The 20,386-nt window shown below is 43.6% G+C and overlaps 1 pseudogene; it reads left to right on the top strand.

Moving 5' to 3' along the window:
• Positions 1-671: 671 nt before the first annotated feature.
• Positions 672-5,284, top strand: LOC143272578 (large ribosomal subunit protein eL31 pseudogene; annotated as a pseudogene).
• The last annotated feature ends 15,102 nt before the right edge of the window (positions 5,285-20,386 follow it).

Genomic DNA, 20,386 nt, shown 5'->3' with positions numbered 1-20,386 from the left:
CAGGCTCCTCTCCTCCCAAGAGTCGCACCCTACTGCAGCCACATAGGTACTTTTAAAGGAAAAAAAACCACAAAAACCATAAGATTGCAATTCCCATGCAATTTCATTCCGATTGGTTCATGTCTAGGGGCTAATTTCACAAGATCATGGCCTGATCACAGGGTAGGTTCAATTACATCCATATGCACATTTTTCCCGGAACCTCAGGGGGGGGGGGTATCAGGGTGGGAGTGAAGGTTACACAAAGGTTACAGTGGTCTTTCCTGGAACACTTGCAATTATCCTAGTCACAGGTGAGCAACATATCTTAACAGAAATCTCCATACATTATGGTAAGGGTGGTTGAGTAATGGCTGAGTCACTTTGCCCTTGGAACTAGCTTTTTAGTTCCTCATTCTCCTGGGGCTTGGGGGTGTAAGCCTGAAGGGTTAGGGTCTTTCACCTCTGCCTCCTGAGTGCTGGGATTAAAGGCATGCGTTAGCATGCCTTGTTGGTTTTATGCTGTGCTCTTACCCTGTAAGGAAAAGTCACAAGACACAACAAAAACCCACTATCAAGAGTTTTATTAGGAAGAGGAAAGGACAGGATGTGATCAGGCCTGCTGGAAAGATACATGAGAAGGTGGGGGGGTACATGGGGTCCACCTTTTAAGGACTACCCCCCACCCTCCCACCCCCAACCCCCACACGCGATCGCATTTGGGCCCACATGGCTACTCCACTCACGTGCATAGATATAGATCACATGGTCAATCACTGTGCACAATTTACATGACCATACAGCACATAGACTACCTAGGATGTAGGACCCAGAAATGACTAAGTGGGGGCATGACTGGAATTCCTATCATGCCTGGCTCCTTGTTCTTCCAATTTTATGCTGCTTCCATCAATCCTGATCTAATAGTAAGCGATTTCTGTTTGGGGCTGGTTTTTCTTTGTGCATTAGCCAGAACCAAATGACTTCTAGGTTTTAAAGATTTATTTTTCCCTCTTATTATCTGAATGCTTAGAGTAAATTCTCACTAATTGGTTTAATTTCATAGAAACAATCTTGCCATTTCACTGTACACTTACTCCATGAGCATTCTAATAGGCTATGGGTTCTATCAACTTTGCTGTAATTTTACCAGTCAAGGTAAGTCACAAGGTGAAGGCAGATGAATTTGAAGGAAAAGCCTCCATCTCTAAGTGACTAGAATAATGTGTGCATCCATGGAGGAAGAGCATTTATACTGCTCATCTCTTGGACTGTCTGGATCGTGTTGTTTTGTGTCTCAGCAACCATATTCATCTTATGTCTACCACTTCCTTTCTGTCTCTTTTGGCCACTATAAGTGCTGACCCTCACAATATGTGTTTGTATAAGTGACCTCTATGATGAAAAAAAATCAGTTAGTGGTTCAATTGTCAGGAACAGCCTCTTTATTAAGCATAACTATATTTAAAACAAAGAGATTAGGGGAGTAGAAGAAACAAAGCAAATATAGGCAAGACTCCATCCCCCAAGTCATGTCCAGCCATCCATCATCAATAAGACAATTTAAAGAGCCAAATTAAAAATGGGAAGCAGAAAAAAGGTTATTTATTCAATGTGGCCACATTGGGAAAAGAGACAAAGAGACCAAGCAAACTCCTCAAGCATACCTTTGGTTTCAGCACTTGGGAGGCAGAGGCAGGCAGATCACTGAGTTTGAGGCTAGCTTGGTTTACAGAGCAAGTTCCAGGGTTGTTAGGGTTATACAGAGAAATCTTATCTCAAAAATCCAAGGGGCAGGGGGGAAGAATGTATTTATCCTGACTTAGCAATAACCCTATCCAGGGTCCTGAAATGAGATCTATGTTGAAATAGAGGGCCAAGGATTTGCACATCTAAGCAGCTCTGATCTAGGTATGTTTTTGGCTGGAACCGCCAACTCACTCCTGCTTGATCCCAAAAGCCTCATTTCTCTCCTGCTGAACCCAACCCTGTCAGAGAACCTCAAATAAAGAAAAGGCACCAAAAAGTCCAATTCTAAATTTGCAGCAGCTCTGCCAGCTCCTCCCCTGAAGCCCCAAGTCAAAAGCACTCAGTTCTTGACCATACTTGAGACATGTCATCACCCCTCACCTACAGGCTATATAAGCTGTGATGATATATTGTGTACCCTAATGAAATTTACCTGAAGATCAGAGAACAGAACAAGTCACTAGATCAAACATAGAGGCCAGGCAGTAGTGGCACACACCTTTAATCTCAATACTTGGGAAGCACACATGCCTTTAATGGCTGGGTAGAGAAAGGTATGTAAGGTGTGAAAAGACAGGAACTAGGAATCTTTTGGCTGAGGAAAGCTTTTCAGGCTGAGGAGTCCCAGTAGTAAGAGGTGGCTTGCTCCTTTGTCTCTCTGATCTTTCAGTATTTACCCCAATTTCTGGCTCCGTGTTTTTTATTAAGACTATTTAGGAATTCATGTAACCATAAGCTCCCTACTTTAGTTCAGGTGTGTGACTTCTCCTGTCTCAATCTCTAGGACTGGAAAACTCACCCAGGAATTGCTTTGCTGTAATAAACCTGTTCTTTTAGTTTTTCATCCAGCTTGATCTGGCTTACTGCATTGGTCATGGAGAAACCTATTATTGAGTTACAGAAAACCTATTAATGTGGTCCCACCCTTCTTGACCCATTATTATCTGGACTTCTAATAGTACAGAGTGAGATCTTTTTCTGGGAGACAAGTTCCTTCTCTAATTGGTGCCTTTTCCTTCTTGCAGCATGAGATTCATGGAGGATTCCCATTTCTTAGGGGACCATTATTTCAATAGTCTGATTCGTGTCTCTTTAGAATGTCTTCATTTTCGACAGGCCCATCATAGTAATCTCAGAAAAGTATAGAATGATATTACCAACTAAAAAGCAGAAATACAGTTAATAAGTTGTGTTTCTCTTTCTACAGAAAGGAATACTTTTAACAGACTTGAGTTGACCTATAAGACATTTTTAAAAGGTTGTTTAAAGGACAAGTGCTAGAGGCCATGCCAGAGGAGCAACAGGTGGCCATTGAAGTTCAAGGGGTCAGTGTTATTTATTTACTGGGCTCAAGAAAACACAAGTTACAACTGAACACACTATAAGAGTTTTGTTAGGGAAGGGAAAAGGAGAACATTTAAATAAGCCTACCAGAAAGAGAGATGAAGAAGAGAGAGAGAGTCGAGAGAGAGTCAGGGAGTGGGTGGAGCCTGCTTTTATAGGTCAGCTCGAGCATGCATATAAAAGGGGCTTACTTGGCTATGCTACACATGCTGCGCACAGATTACGTACGACATAAGACCCTAGAGTGGACAATCCCTCGCGCCCGTCCTTTCCAACTTGGGCCCGGCAGAATGGCTCCCGCAAAGAAGGGTGGCGAGAAGAAGAAGGGCCGTTCTGCCATCAACGAGGTGGTGACCTGAGAATGCACCATCAACATTCACAAGCACATCCATGGAGTGGGCTTCAAGAAGCGAGCCCCTAGGGCACTCAAAGAAATCCGGAAATTTGCCATGAAGGAGATGGGTACTCCAGATGTGCGCATTGATACCAGGCTCAATAAAGCCGTCTGGGCCAAAGGAATAAGGAATGTTCCATACCGTATCTGTGTATGTTTGTCCAGAAAACGTAATGAGGATGAGGATTCCCCAAATAAGCTCTACACACTGGTAGCTTACGTACCTGTTACCACATTCAAAAATCTACAGACAGTCAATGTGGATGAGAACTAAGCTGCAGAGTGTCAAATAAAGTTGAAGAACTACCTTCAAAAAAAAAAAAAAAAAAAAGACCCTAGAGTGACTAAGCATTTCGCCTGACTGCTGAACAGTGCATGCAGTCATGTAGCTGGGAGGTGACTAGGAATAAGATTACACACTTTTTGTTATTATAAAAAGTAGGGAGTTAGGGGTAGCGAGTGAATGGGAATGGGGCACCATATCTCTCAGAACTGCTTCTGGCTGACTTGGTGGGCATCTATTAATTTTTGGGTATGGGGAGGGTGTGGATGTAACCAACCATCTTATTAAATAAGAAACACAGAATCAATGCAAAGAAGAAAGCCAAGAGGTCAGAGCTAAGAGCTAAAACCTTACCCTTCCTCCTGCAGTGGTCCTACCTCTCCCAACCAGAGCTACTTCCTGTGTTAAAGTCTTTATATAGAGTTTCTGCCTTCTCATTGGTTGTAAACCCAACCACATGACCTCGTCACGGCCTGTCTGTATAGATAGGTTTTCTATGGTTGGTATTGAGATTAAAGGCATGTGTGTCCAATACTGGCTGAATCCCTGAACACACAGAGACTCACCTAGCTCTGCCTACCAAGTGCTGGGATTACAAGTGTACGCCACCACTGCCCTGCTTTCCTATGGCTTGCTAATAGCTCTGACCCCTGGGCAACTTTATTAACATACAAATAACATTTTTTTTTCCGAGACAGGGTTTCTCTTGTGTAGCTTTGCGCCTTTCCTGGAACTCACTTGGTAGCCCAGGCTGGTCTTGAACTCACAGAGATCTGTCTGCCTCTGCCTACCGAGTGCTGGGATTAAAGGCGTGCGCCACCACTGCCCGGCCAACAAATAACATTTTAATACAAATAAAATATCACCATATTTCCCCTTTTCTATTTTAAAAAAAAGAAAAAAGGAAAAAGCTTATAACTAACATAAGAAAAGCTATATACAAAAGTACAATAACTATATGCAATATATACAAGTAATAAATACCTAAACAATGTCTAGTTCACTTGTATTTGACAAATTCAGAGAAAATAATTCCATTATCTATCCTATTGTATCTAATTCACTTTCTATCCTAATTAATCTTCAACTATAACTAACTAAACTTCAACTTCCCCAGAGACCCAAGAAGGAAATAATATTAGCTAACAAAAATAAAAACAGGAAGTACATGCAAGCAACTTCCAAAAAATTGTGAGTTGACAGAAACAGCCAGCTGCTTGGACAGTCATCTGAGGTTTCTCCACAGTGTTGGGGCATCATTTTCAGCCTATAGGCTTAACGTATCTGACAGACTCATTTGTGAAGTAGGATGTATACAAGGTCAACAGTTCAACCTCACATTGGGTGAGAGCAGTCTATATACGAGAAACACCTGAATTCCACTAGTGTCATGTCATGATTCAGGATTTTGAATTCTGGAAATTGATGTTTTTTAAATTCAGCTGTCCATTCTTCTTGGCTATGTGTGTATGTGGCTTCATCTCAGCATCCCGTTCTTCTCCACATCCCTCTATTAAATGTCATTCTACTATTGAGAGGTGTGAGCTTAATTACTCTTCAAGAATAACTGTTTCAGCTGCTGTCCCATTGCACATCAGAAGCCATCGGCCCACTGCCTGTTAAGCTGCCTTTGAAGAAAAAGGCACTGTACCTTTTCCGGATTGTGAAGGCCACTTCAGGGATGGTGCCATAATGTCCTGGCCTCAGAAGATGCCTTTTGATAAAGCCATAACCACACTTGTTTTGGCAAGAATCGGTAGTCCTTTGTTTGGTGTCCTGTCTGTCCTGTTTGTCAGTAGTTGATTCGAGGATACTTTGTTGTCCAGTGGCTAACTTTTGCCACAATGAAAGTTAACTCCAATTGCAGTTTTTTCAATGCCCATATTTTCTCTGAAGTAGAGTGGTACTGCCAGGAGCCGACATGTCTCATAGTCATGACAAAAAAGAAAAAAATTCTAAGTTATTAAAACATTTTAAATGCTATATTCTGTAGATCTCTAAAGGGTTTGAAGATAACCTGCCTATCTAAAATATATCTACTCAATCTTGAAAACACACCTAATATGACTGTAAGTTCTATTATAATGTCTAACTACTAACTTTCATTTCTTTATATCCTAATAGTTGGTAATAACAACAGGAGGGGGCTTTTCTTGAGGTAGCCAGATGTTTTGAGGTAGCTGATTGTTTTCGTGCTGCTTTTAGCCCTGTGGAATATATCCATCACTGCTTGGATCTGACAAGGTGCTGGTGAGGCAGAAGAAGAAGAAAAAAATTTTTACTTTGGAGGAAGAGGGAGATGAGATGGAGGTGTCCCTGAAAGGTTCCAGGATTAGAGAGGGGGTCCCAAGACCAGGAAAGTTTGAGTGATACTTATCTGAAGTGGTTCTGACCTATCCAGGCAGGTCCAAGCCAACTCTGGAGCTCAGAAGAATTTTTAAGTTTACAAAGGAGACAAATTTTAAACATATTAAGAAGGAACCACAAGGGAGTGTAAAATCCTGTGCTGGTGGACACGAGATCAGAATTTTATTAGTTAGTGTTAGAGAGAGAGAAAGAGAGACAGAGACAGAGAAAGAGACAGAGAGAGAGAAAGAGAGAGAGGAGAGAAATCTGGAACATGCTTTATTTTTTTTTCTTATTGTAAATTAGGCTTCCTATCTTCACCTGAGACAAACCTTAAGGCACCTGTTTCCTTTCATTACCGCAGTATCATTTCAGCATCTAAGAGACAAAGGTTGCCGAGGGCATTTAACAGTCTGGTTTTGTTTTATTAAATGCTGAGGGCATTTAATAAAGTCTGGTTTTGTTTGTTTGTTTTGGCAGGGTCCAGACTCTTCTGAGTCTGGGGTGTGAATACCTCTGGAGTGTTTCTTGCCATCTGGGTGTATTTGTTGGTCCTCGCACCCCCAGCTCCATGGCTGATGTTGGTCCTGTAACAGAGCTGACAGGGAGAGGAAGATAATGAAGCCAAATGTGATCAGTAAGGACAGGAGAACACAGAGGGGAATCAGGAAGAAAAAACATATGGGGTTCCCTATCCAGTGGGATTGAATACGATTATGGGATGAAATCTCATTCTTTTGGAATTGGAGACAAGGCAGTTGATCTTGATGTCCTCTGGAGTTTAAGAAAGCAGGACCCTGTTTGTGTCACTGTGTATGAGGAGGAATTCCCCTGGGTTGGGGGTGGGGAAAACGGCTTCGGGTGAGACAGATGAATCCAGTGAGGGAAGCCCTTGAGCTTAGCAGCTGTGGGGGTTACAAGAATTACCTTGAAGGGTCCCTGCCATTTATGGGGAAGGGGTGGGGGACACTGGCCTGGAGGGTAAAGAAGGACCTGATCCCTAATACTGATTGGGGGTGGGCAGGGGTTGTCCTATGACTCAGGGAGGGAATGGTCAGCAAAATTCCATAGGAGAGAACTGAGGTGATGAGAGCAAGGGGGTGAGCAGGTGGTCGGGGAGGGGCGAAGGTTTGGAGAGGGGGCCAGGGGTTAGAACTGGCCTCCCGTACATGAGTCTGAATGGTCCGATGGAGAGGGGCTGTGTGGTGATATTGTGTTCCCCAAAGTATTGTGCACCCTAACAAACTTATCTGGGGTCAGAGAACAGAACAGCCACAATATTAAACATAGAGGTTAGACAGTGGTGGCACTCACACATTTAATCCTAGCATTCCAAAGGCAGAGATCCACCTGGATCTCTGTGAGTTCAAGGCCACACTGGAAACAGCCAGGCATGGTAACAAGAACCTTTTAATTCCAGGAAGTGATGGCAGAAAGGTGTATAAGGCGTGAGGATCAGGAACTAGGCTGGTTAAGCTTTCAGGCTTTCAAGAAGCAGTTCAGCTGAGATCCATTTGGATGAGGACTCAGAGGCTTGCAGTCTGAGGAAACAGGATCAGCTGAGGAATTGGCAAGGTGAGGTGGCTGTGGCTTGTTCTGCTTCTCTGATCTTTCAGCATTCACCCCAATATCTGGCTCTGAGTTTGTTTTTATTAATAAGACCTGTTAAGATTCATGCTACCCGGTTGCTTGGGAAGAGCCTGGAGCCTGAAAAGAGCCAGAGGCAATAATTTTACCCAGTCAAGGTGAAGTTTCTGAGACATCTTAATAAGAACGTTTTTTAAAGAGCAGTTGGTACGTTCCACCTTCTCTGATGACTGAGGATGGTGAGGGATATGGAAATGCCAAGGGATGTTAAGAGCTTTAGATAGGGTTTGGAAAATCTGAGAGGTGAACTTCGAGCCATTATCAGACTGGAGAGAAGCAGGGATCCCAAATCGGGGGATGACCTCCTGGAAAAGGAGGCTGGCGACTGTCTGAGCCCATTTATTAGAAATCAGAAATGCTTCTACTCAGCTCAAGAGGAATCTACAAGCACAAGAACATATTTAATTTGTCTGACAGTGGGCATATGGGTAAAATCAACCTGCTAGTCAGTCTGTGGAAGGGAGCCTCTAGCCTGGTGCGTGGGAAAAAGTTGGCTCCAATATTTGGAATTGGGATCTGACTTTTGACAAACTTTACAAGAGGCAGTAATAGTTCTTAAGAACTGTAAGTCCTCAGAGGTGGGCTGCAGGTGAGCTTTGACAAAATGAGACAGAGCCTGACTATCAGGGTGAAAGAGCTGGTGTAGATAGGACAGAATTTGCCGAGTGTCAGAGGGTGACTGTGAGGGTGTGAGCTGTACTGTATAGATTTCCTTTAGTGGGTGGGGTGAGTCTGGGCCCTGGAGGGCCGCTGTCCCTGCTGCCTGGTCAGCCTGATTATTTCCCTTAGAGATGATGGAGCTGTCAGTGTGATGAGACCGGCAGTGAATAATTCCTATAACTTTGGGGAAATGGGAGGCTTTTAGCATGGCCATTACTTAGCCTGAGTTAGATATGGACCTCCCTTTGCTGTAAGGAGCCCGTGTTCTTTCCAGATAACTGTGTGGGACAGGAAGATATGATAAGCATATTTGAAGTCTATATAAGCATTTAGGGATTGTCCCTGTGCCAATTGGAAGGCATGGGTGAGAGCTATCAGCTCAGCCTGTTGGTTAGTGGTATGTGTGGGTAGTGCCTGTGTTTCAACCACCCCAGTATCTGACACTATAGCATAGCCTACTTTACGGGTCCCCTCATGTAAAAAGGAGCTGCCATCAGTGCACCAGGTTTAAGTGGCCTGAGGCAGTGTGCCCTCCTGTATGTGTGAAGGATGGGGCAATAGTTCCTCTAGGGTTTCAGTGCAGGAATGAAATGGGGAATAGTCAGCATTAGATCAAAGGAGGAGGCTTGAATTATTAAGGAGTGAGCAAGTCTAGAAAGTAAGTGTGGCATCTTCTAGTAATACCACTTGGAGAGAAAGAACTGGGAGAGGAGGTAAAGTTTGTTAAGTCTTTATAAGTTAAGAGATGGGACAGGTTGTGGTGGGAGAAGATAGTGGTGGGTGACCTAAAGGTTCATTTCTTTGATTCATGAATAAGGAGCTCAGCATCCACTAAAGTACATATGTAAGGTGCCTGTCCTGGAGTGGTGAGGTCTAGTTTTTTTTTTTTGGACAGGTATGCTATGGGTGCAAAGGAGGGTCCCAGCTGGTACCCTAGGGTTCCCTTAGGCATATCCCTCTCTTTCTGTTCCATAGAGGGAGAAGGGACAAGTTAGATCTAGGAAATAAAGTGCTAGGGCCTGGAGGAGAGCCCATTGGGGCTTCTAGAAGGGTTTAGTAATGGGGTGAAGGAGGAGTTCATGTGGGAAGCCCAGAGCTGCCTCATATAAGGGGCAGGCAAGGAGAGAAAAAGATGGAACCCAGGAACATAAGAAGCCAGCTATTCCCAGAAATGACAGAATCTCTTGTTTAGTAGAGGGGACTGCAAGAGACTAGATTAGATGTTTCTATTTAAGGTAATAGCCTTATGGGTTGGGGTAATGGTTATATCAAAATAGGTAACCTAAGGAGTGGACAGCTGGACCTTGGAAGGCAAGACTCTATAACCCCAGCTGGACAAGAAATTTAGGAGAGCAGAGGTGTTAGTTTGGCTAACTTGTAATGACAGGCTGCAGAGCAGAATGTCATCTATGTACTGTATGAGTTTAGGGTCAGGGAGGGACAAAGAGAGCAAGTCAGAGATGAGGGCCTGACCATACAGGTGTGGGCTGTCTCTGAATCCCTGTGACAAAACAGTCCAGGTCAACTGCATGGACAGGGGAGTGTCAGGGTCAGTCCAGATAGAGGCAAAGGTATTTTCAGACTGAGGGCTGAGAGGAATAGAGAAGAAAGCATCCTTGAGATCCAGAACTGAGAAATGGGAGGTTCCTGAAGGGATAATGGAAAGGAGTGTATAAGGATTGGGGACCACAGGATAGAGGGGGACCACTGCAAAATTAATGAGTCAGAGGTCTTGAACCAGGTGATAGGTTCCATTAGCCTTCTTAACTGCAAGAATAGGGGTGTTAAAAGGAGAAGATATTGGGTGAAGTAGCTTTGTTCTGAGAAGGTGAGAGATGATAGGCTTAAGTCCCCTAAGGCTCTGGAGTGAGAGAGGGTACTGAGCTTGGGTGGGTCCTGCAACTGGATAACAATAGGGGAATGGTGCCAAGCAATAGAAGGGTTATGGGTGTCCCAGACTTTGGGGTCCACCTTAGAGCCTGGCAAGGGAGATGACATGTTAGAGCTAGTAGGGTGGGTGGCTAGGAGAAGGAGGAGAGGAGCTGCTGGCAAGTCTGGGGTCAGGCAAATGGGGGCAGCAAATGAAATAGAAGCTCCTACCTTGGCTAAAAAAATCTCTTCCCATTAAGGGCACAGGACAAGTTGGCATGACCAAAAATGTGTGGGTAAGAAGGATAACCCTGAAAATACAATTAAGTGGTAGGGTCTGGTGGGGTAAGTAAGGCTGTCTGCCTATCCTGACGATAGGGAGATAAGAAGAGGTGGGACCCCAAAACTCCCTCAGGACCGAGTAAGTGACCCTGTTGTCCAAATGGATCGCCCTAATACTGTAATGGCTACCCTGTGAGAGAGGTTCCTTGTAAGAGATGACAGTTGTTGGGTCAGAACCTGGGCACTTTCAATTATCATCATCCATGGCCAAGCCTAGGAGATCAGCTGGAGGGTGGTCTGCACTTGATGTCCCCGTGCCATGAGGTGCCCAGGGGCAGTCAACTGACCAGTGTTCCTCTTGGTGGCACTTTGGACAGGGCCCAGGTGACCCATGTGGGGTGGATCAGGTATGAACCCAATGGCCTTCTTGACCACATTTGAAACAGGGACCTGGGGACCCTCAGGTGGCCAGTCAGATAGCCTTGGCCAGAATTTAGCAATATTGTTTATGGGGTTTCTCATCTCCCCCATGGTTCACGTTAAAAGCCAGCACTAGGACTTCTGTCTAGAGGGTCAGGACCCTCTCTCCATATCCTTAAGTTTGGCCTTAATATTGGGGAAGCTCTGTGAGATGAAATGGGTCATAAGGAACTGTCTGCCCTCTGGGCTCTCAGGATCTAGATTAGTATATTATAAGAGGGCCTTTGTAAGTCATTCTAGAAATTAAGATGGATTCTCTTTTTTGTCCTGAACTATCTCTTGAAGCTTTTCATAGTTTACTGGTGTAAGGGCAGCCTTGCAAAGACCTGCCAGGAGGCAGGTCATAAATTGATCCCTAGCTAGAGTGCCACCTGGGGTATTATAATTCTATTGTGGGTCCCAATCAGGAACCACTTCTGCCCTGGGAGGATGTGCTGCCTTAGTCTGGTGGACCTCATCTGCATGCATCGTAGCCTGTTCTCAAACTCATCTACCCTCCTCAGGAAGTAGGTTGTTAGTTAGGATCATGTATATATCATGTGAGACTCTAGGGTTGGGTAATATATTGTAATTGTTTAATAAAGGAAGTAGAGTTGGACATACTAGAACCCAGTTTTTTCAGTCTGAGAGAGTTCAGCTAGTGAGAAAGGGACATGTACCTTAACCAGTCCATCCACCCTGGCTACCTCTCACAAAGGGAGGATGGCTGCCGGGTTGGCATGGCTGGGGTTCCTTAGCAGCTCAAGAATGAGTGACAGGAGGAGTAAAGGTGGGAGCCAGAGTTGGGTGGAGAGGAGGAAGGAGCTGAAGGAGCCAAAGAAGCAGTCACTGGAGGAGAAGGAGAAGGAGGTCAGAAAGGTGGGTGTGACATGAGTTGTTAAATGGTCTTATAAATTAAAAACAAAATAGAGCCAGATATTGGGGTGAAAGCTGAAAGCTCAGCAGGATAAAACAAGCCACAGCCACTGGCTATAACCTCAAGAAGTCCACAAATCCTCTGACTGAAATCCTCAGCTTCTGAGAGAGCTACTTCCTGTAAACTCACACCTATATACTTTTCTGTGCCCTGCCACTTACTTCCTCTTTCCGTCCAGCTACATCAGGTGGGGGTTCATTAGCAGGGTCCAGAGCAGTAGTGAGGAGTTCCTCTGGTTCGAGGTGTGTAGCTAGCAGCACGTGGGCAAGTGAGTAGTGTTGCGGTAACGCCCGTGCTACCGATACCCGTTCACCACGTCCGAGTGAGGAGCTGTGGATTAAAAAATAAGAGACAAGGCCGGGCAGTGGTGGCGCACGCCTTTAATCCCAGCACTCAGGAGGCAGAGCCAGGCGGATCTCTGTGAGTTCGAGGCCAGCCTGGACTACCAAGTGAGTCCCAGGAGAGGCGCAAAACTACACAGAGAAACTATGTCTCGAAAAACCAAATAAATAAATAAATAAATAAATAAATAAATAAGAGACAAAAGACAGCAAGTCATTCGCCACAGCTGAATTCCAAATGCCATTTATTGAAAGAGGGAGGAAACCTTAAATACAGGCTTACAGCACAATGGGAGAACCCCAGAGGGCAGAAGTTCGCTACAGAATGTTCTACATTCTTGCATCTAAGCTGTTAACACCCAGTATGCAGGATACACAGACAAGGAACTTCCCTTAAGCATTCAGGAGGGTGTATACCGCAGGGAATTAGCATAGGGAGGACATCTGGTCAAGGTCGGCAAGCAGACAATGGCTTTACTCAATGTGGGAGGAGACCAGGGCCCTAAAGGTCCCCCCTTTTTACTAAAAAATGAGCTGTGCCAATACCTTGTAGGTTAGAGGTAGAATTTTTAAGGGGCCAATTGGGATCTCAGGATTCTTGTGAAATTATAGATATATCCAGCACCAGAATCCAACAATCTTTTAATCTCAATCCCATATAATTTTATGTTTAATTTAGGCTGCTTATCATTGATAACTGTTTGTCAAAACACCTCTTTTCTTGTACTTCCAAAGCCTCCAGTTCTACATATAAGCGCCATTTTGCATTTAAAATATGAAAGCAATAATAATTGAGCAATTCTATCACCAGCTTCTATTTTCATGGAGTCAAGGAGAGCGGGTTTGGAGCTGAAATAGAAAAAGGCCTGGATATAAGATAACTCTTTCCATCTGCCCGTTTGCTGACAGAAGTTAGATAACTCCTGTAAAATATCAGGGTCCAACAAGCCATTAGGTAGCCATTTTTTATTGTTATCTATGAGATATTTAGGTATCCCAGAGGAAATATCGGTCTTATGGGATTAGAATCCTTGTTTCCAATGACTGCGACAGAGAGGGAAACAAAAAACAAAAAAACGAGAGCCAATGGTTAAAACATCTCAGGGGTCCCAGAGATCAAGCAAGGATCGATTAATGGCACTGTGAGACCAAAATGAGCCATCTTAGAAATAAGACCAAAATGCTTTCACCCTAAAATTAAGGCCTAAGATTTCTCCTTTTGGGAATAAGCTATTAGTTACTGAAACCAGTCAGTTCAGATTCCAGAAACCAGGAAGTGTAAAAGTACAGAGTCACAAGATAGTCACGAGGTAATGCCTGCTGGACTATGGAATGTCCTCTCCCTGGTTTCCAGGGTAACTGACCACAGAAATGCCCCCACCTGAGGGCAGCCAATGAGAAATGGTGGCGGGCAACCACTCCCTTAGAAGTAATTTCTAGAAGTCCCTAGAAGCGAGCCAATCAGAATTGTACCTGTACTAGCACCCCTAAATGATGTAACCTTGTGACTTTTCCCTTTAAAAACTGAGCTTGCAGACAGGTGGGCGCTTCCTCCAGCCTCCACTGCGTTGGATGTATTGGACGAAGTCCCTGCCTAGGCTTGTATTGCTTTTGGATATCCAGAATTAAACCTTGCTTTTGCATTCCGGCATGCTCGTCTTTGGTGGTCTCTCTGAGGGTCACGATCTGGGCACAACAGCACAAGTCACTCAGTGTTCCATCCATTCAAGAGTGAGAGCTGGGGCAGTAGCCCAAGGATGAGGGTCTGAGAGATGAGAAACAAATGAGAATGATACCTCAGACCACAGTTGTGGGGAATGGCTGAGTGTGATAGTCAGCCATGGGGGCCGACCATAGCCACTGAAGACCATGGATGGGGGTACTCCCAGTTCCAAGGACACCAGAAATCTGCCAGACAATTGATGGTCATTCCTGTAGCTCCAATGACCTGCTTCACTGAATGGTTAAGGAAAAACTCACCAATCAAAGTAGCTGGTGTTGTGTGGAGCGATTCAGAGGTCAGGCAGATGGAACGTGGGCAGTTGTAGATGAACCAACCTTGTTTCAGAATCCCAGTGCAGGGCACAGGGAGGGCCTGGTTGGTCGCAGAACCAATGTTATTTATTTGTGGCGCTATTTACCAGGCATAAGAAAACAATGGAACCCACTTTAAGAGTTTTATTAGGGAAGGGAAAGGGGGAATGTGCAAATAGGCCTACCAGAAAGAGAGGTGCAGAAGAGAGAGAGTCAGGGAGTGGGTGGAGCCTGTTTTTATAGGTCACCTCACACATTCGTGTATGGGCTCCTGTAGCTACACCACACATGTGCATAAATTATGTGACCATAATGCACACGGATTACGTAGGACGTAAGGCCCTGGAGTGACTAAGCATTTTGCCTGACTGCTGGATAGTGCATGGAGAATCATGTAGCTGGGAGGTGACTAGGAATAATAACAGTCAGCCCACCAGGAGGCAACCTCCCCTGGAATCTTGGGGCAAAGCCTTGAGACCACACACCCCCAAAATATCTTTTGCTTCTGCTGTGCCTTTACATGTTTGCTGCTGCTATCACCTGCCAACAAAAGAGTTGGCTATGAAAAAATACTTTCTGCTTGCTCATGTTCTGTTAATATGTAACAAGTTACTTAGATGTAAATGTATATGGGTTATTGGGATGACTTTGTTTTTAATCATGTAAGGGAGATGAAAAACATGTTTTTACCTGTACTCTGTAGGAATTTAGCAGAATCATTGTATAGGATAAATATTAGAATGAACAGCTGTTTTTTAGAAGTACTTTGACCTTGAAGAATCCTTGTGGAAAACAATGATTCTTTTGCTGAAAGGACTTTGTAGTTATCCCATGACTTTGATAACAAGACCACTCAGGCATACCTGAGGCTCTTGTATTGCACATGATACATAATAAAATGACTAGAGTCATGGAGGCTTAATTTACAGTAAGACATGTAAATTAAGATTAGGGACATTGGTATGAGGAAATACTTTGTGTAATAATCAATGAATATGCCTTTGTATATTTTTCAGGGTCCAGTCCCATCCAGTTTAGTCCATCAGAAGAGGCTGGACCTTCCTACTGTCACATAGGCCTTAAAAATTTGTCTTGGAGCGCCCCCCCCCCCTTTTTTTTTTCAGAGCTGAGGACCGATCCCAGGGCCTTGCGCTTGCTAAGCAAGCACTCTACCACTGAGCTAAATCCCCAACCCCGAGTACCTTTTTTCTTCAATTGACAATGAAAGAACACAAAAAGAACATGGAAGAACAGAGAATACAGAAGGAAACTATCAAGAAAGTGTGAATGTTTTTTTCCCTAACTCCCTCAATTAGAAAAGTCTTAGTATGTTCCCACACCATGGATTCCTTTCTAGTCCTGTGCTGTTGGAGGCTGGTCCCCCAGGCAGTGATAAATAAGAAATTCTCTTTGAGGTGGGCTGGGGATGGAGTTCAGCTTGGAGAGTGTTTCTCTAGAGTGCACAAGGCTCTGGTTCAGTTTCCAGGAAAACACACACACACACACACACACACACACACACACACACACACACACACACACACACCATACTGAGTCAGGAAAGTATGCAAGGAAGAAAATTGTATTCTGTATCCTTGCTTCATTTGATCAAGCACTGACAGTGTTGGGCATAGTGATACACTCCCGTAATCCTACCACTTATGAGGAAGAGATGAAATGATCAGGAATTCAAAGCCATCATTGACTACAAAGTGAATTTGAGGCCAACCTGGCATTTAGGAGGACAAGCTCGTGCTCTCTCTCTCTCTCTCTCTCTCTCTCTCTCTCTCTCTCTCTCTCTCTCTCTCTCTCTCTCTTTCTCTCTCTCTCTTTGTCTTTTGTTTGTTTGAGACTGGGTTTGTCTGTGTAGTTTTGGTGCCTGTCCTGGAGCTTGCTCTGTAGACTAGGCTGGCCTTGAACTCACAGAGATCGGACTGGCTCTGCCTCCTGAGTGCTGGAATTAAAGGCATGTATCACCACTGCCTGGTGAGGACATGCTATCTCAAACAACAAAGTCTAGCAGGCACTCCCTGTGTGAGTCCCTCACTCTATTCTCTAAGGCAAAGAAGGAGGCTTAGACAAAGATATCTTAATATAGATAGACCCAGGCCAGTTTCAAGCTCCCAGAAATGATGGCTCCAGCCCCAGGAACTTAAAAGTACAGCCATCTGGTAACAACTAATTAACAAAAGAGTGCCCCAAATGCCAGACAAAAGCCAGACCATTTGGCAGTGACTGATTAACCACGGGATGTCCCGACGCCGGAGATGGCACTTCTCAATTCCAGAGACGGGCTGTAAAAGTTCTAACAGAACAAACGGACAAACTAAAATAAGATAACACGGAGGCCAAGGAAGATTTAGCCAATTAGAATCGTACCCATATAGCTCCCCCACAACCTGGAGGGACTCGTGGTTTTTTCCTTTAAAAAGCCAGCCTCACAAAGAAAGAGCAACTCCTCCCTTCCTGGCTGTGCTACAATGAGTAAGTGCTTGAGACAAGTTCCCTATTGTGACTTGAAACAAAAATAAACCTTGCTTTTGCATTCTGGACATCTTTGGTCTTTGGTGGTCTCTCTGGGGGTGTTTTTGGCATAACACCTGGAATCCAGAGGTCATTCTGGCCAGGGAAGCAGGGAAGCTAACTGATGATCTTCACGTTTCTCTCTGCTCCTCCAAACCCAATCCCCCAGTCTTATCCCCAGCTTTGCAGCAAAACACCTGTTGCACTCTGTTTCCACCCTGTACCAATCTCTGGTGGATCACATAGATATTCCACTCCAAACTCTACTTCCCCCTCTCAAGTCCATTGCTTTGTCCCAGGCCCCAACTCCATCAGGCACCCCCTAGGAACCCACAGGCCACTCTTTGCAGGGAAGCAGGTAGGATAACTGCAGAGCTTCTCCTCCCACTCCATTCCTCCAAGTCTAGCTCTATAGTAGAACTTCTTCTCTGGCCACTCCTCAGAACCAGAGAGGAAACAGAAACCAAGGAAAAAAAATACCCATCCAACAAAGACAAGACCAGATATCAGCACCTCAAATTACAGTCTTCCTTCCCAGATGCCTAGATACTGTTATGCCCAGATCATGGGGAACCCCAAAGACCACCAAGGTGTCTGAATCCATATACAAAAGCAAAGAGCAGCATAAGAGCACAATCAATAACAACCAGAACAATATGTCTCTACTAGAGCCCAACAACTGAATCACAGCAGGCCCTGAATGTGCCAACACAGCTGAAGCACAAGGAAGTACATAAAACAGCCTTTGTGAATACGATAGAGGTCCTTAAAGAGGAAATGAATAAATCCCTTAAAGAAATCTATGAAAACACAAACAATGGAAGGAAATAAATAAAACTGTTCAAGACCTGGAAGAGGAACTAGAATCTATTGGAACATGGTCCAAGAATGGAGTAATGCCATAAATAAATAAATAAATAAATAAATAAATAAATAAATAAATAAATAAATAAATTCTTAGTGTGGTTGATTAACATAGTGAAAATGGCCATCCTACCAAAAGCAATCTACAGATTCAATGCAATCCCCATCAAAATTCTAACACAATTGTTCATAGGTCTTTAAAGGACAATTCTCAGCTTCATATGGAAATAAACACACACAAACAGGATAGCTAAAGCAATACTGAATAATAAAAGAACTGCCAAAGGTATGACCTTCCCTGAAGTTGTACTGTAGAATTATTTTAATAAAAAAAAAAGGTAGTTACACAAAAACAGACAAGTTAATCAATAAAATCAAATTGCATTCGCAGACATACATCCACATACCTATGATCACCCGATTTTCTTTAGTAAAGAAACTTCTGGTTTCTTTATATGCACACTGGACTAAAAAACAGCATCTCCAACAAATGGTGCTAGTATAACTGGATGGCTGCGGGTAGAAGAATCCAATAGATCCATATTATCATCCTAAACAAAACTTAACTTCAAATTGATCAAAGATTGTAACATAAAACCAGGTACACAGATCCTGATAAAAGAGAAAGTAAGGAATAGCCTTGATATCATCGGCACAGGAAAAGCTAAAAGACACTGTTAGCACAGGCACTAAGATCAACAATTAATAAATGGGACCTCATGAAGCTGAGAAGCTTCTACATGGTAAAGGACTGTCATTCAGACAAAATAAAAACCTTCAGAATAGGAAAATATTTTTAGCAACTATATATCCAATAGAGAGCTAATATCTAAAATATATAAAGAACTAAAAAAACTAGATACCAAAAAAAAAAGAAAGAAACCAAACAAACAAATAATCCAATTAAAAAATGGAGTGCATGTCTAAACAAAGAATTCTCAGTAGAGGAATTTCAAATGGCTGAGAAACACTTTTTAAAAAGTGTTTAACATTCTTAGCCATCAGGAAAATGTAAATCAAAACTACTTTGAGATTCCATCTTACACCTGTCAGAGTGGCCAAGATCAATAACATAAGTGGCAGCTCATGCTGGTGAGGATGTGGAGCAAGGAGAACACTCTTTGATTGCTGGTGGGAATGCAAACTTGTACAGCCACTACGGAAATCAGTGTGGCCATTCCTCAGGAAGTTGAGAATAGATTTTCCTCAAGATCTAGCCATACCACTCCTAGGTATATACCTCTTGCACAAATCCTAAATGGTCTTATAATAAAAATCTGGAGTCAGATATGCTGAAAAGTCAGAGAAAACAAGACACAGTCACTTCTTACCTCCCCAACTCCTCAGCTGATCCTGTCTCCACAAATCCTCAGACTGAATGCCTCAGTCCTCAGCCAAAAGTTCCTCATGCCTTATATGCCTTTCTCCACCCAGCCATTTCAACCTTCGTAGTGCTGGGATTAATGGCACGTGTGCTTCCCAAATACTGGGGTTAAAGGTGTGTGCCACTACTGCCTGGCTCTGTTTCTCTCCTAGACTAGATCAATCTCATGTAGCCCAGTGTGACCTTGAACTCATAGAGGTCCAGATGGATCTCTGCCTCCCTAGTGCTAGGATTAAAGGTGTGTGCCACCACTGCCTGACCTCTGTGTTTAATCTAGTGACTGACTCTGTCCTCTGATCTTTAGGCAAATTTATTAGAGTACAACAAAGTATCACCACATATGCCCAAAGGACATTTCATTCTACCACAAAGACACTAGCTCAACCATATTCATTGCTGCTATATGCATAATATCCAGAAATTGTAAACAACCTTGATGTCCCTCAACAGAAGAATGGATAAAATGTGGTACATTTGACAATGAAGTATTAGCCATAAAAAAAAAAAAAGACATTATGAAATTTTCAAGGCAAATTTCTAGTTCCAAATAGATGGAACTAGAAAAGATTAGCCTGAGTGAGGTATCCCAGATCCAGAAAGACAAATATGCTATGTATTTACTTATGTATGGATATTAGCTGCTAACTCACTGATAACTAAGCTACTACAGTCCATAGAACCACAGAGGGTAGGGACTAGTAGTCTCCAGTAAGAGACTAGAAAGTAGAGATAGATCTCATTAGGAAAGGGAAATAGGACAGATAATTATGGATGAACGGAAGAGGTTGGAATAGGAGGATCAAGTGGCAAGGGGGAGGGGAGAGATGTGAGGGAAGGAATATGAGGAGAGACAGCTAAAATTAAGGGGTAAAATTAGGCATTTGAGGGGTAATATGGCAACCTAATATAGTAGAAGCTTCCTAAGTCTAAATGAAATTGCCACATAGTGGGGGAGATTCAACTGGCCTTTTTTTGACATCAAATGAAGCTTCTGGTATCAGGACTGGGTTACATCTAACTGGGTTGCTGACCAAGGGATCCCATGGGAATCCCCAGATAACTCAGGCTGTTGCTAAGATGTAGATTGCTGTCCACAAATTGATGGTAAGATCCCATTGCTGAAGACAACACCTACACAACTCATTGAACCTGGAAGAGTTGAGCTGTTGCCTACATAGAGCCTTCTTCCCTATGTACGAGTGTCTTTGGTACAGGGTGGTATTTTACATGTTGTGAACTTCAATCCACTCAGAAAGACCCAAGACTTAGACTCAATTCAAATTTAGATTAA

This window comes from Peromyscus maniculatus, chromosome 3, assembly GCF_049852395.1.
Source record: "Peromyscus maniculatus bairdii isolate BWxNUB_F1_BW_parent chromosome 3, HU_Pman_BW_mat_3.1, whole genome shotgun sequence".
Classification (NCBI taxonomy): Eukaryota; Metazoa; Chordata; class Mammalia; order Rodentia; family Cricetidae; genus Peromyscus; species Peromyscus maniculatus.
Note: the sequence above shows the minus strand (reverse complement) of the source record. Positions and strands in the feature narration are given on the sequence as shown.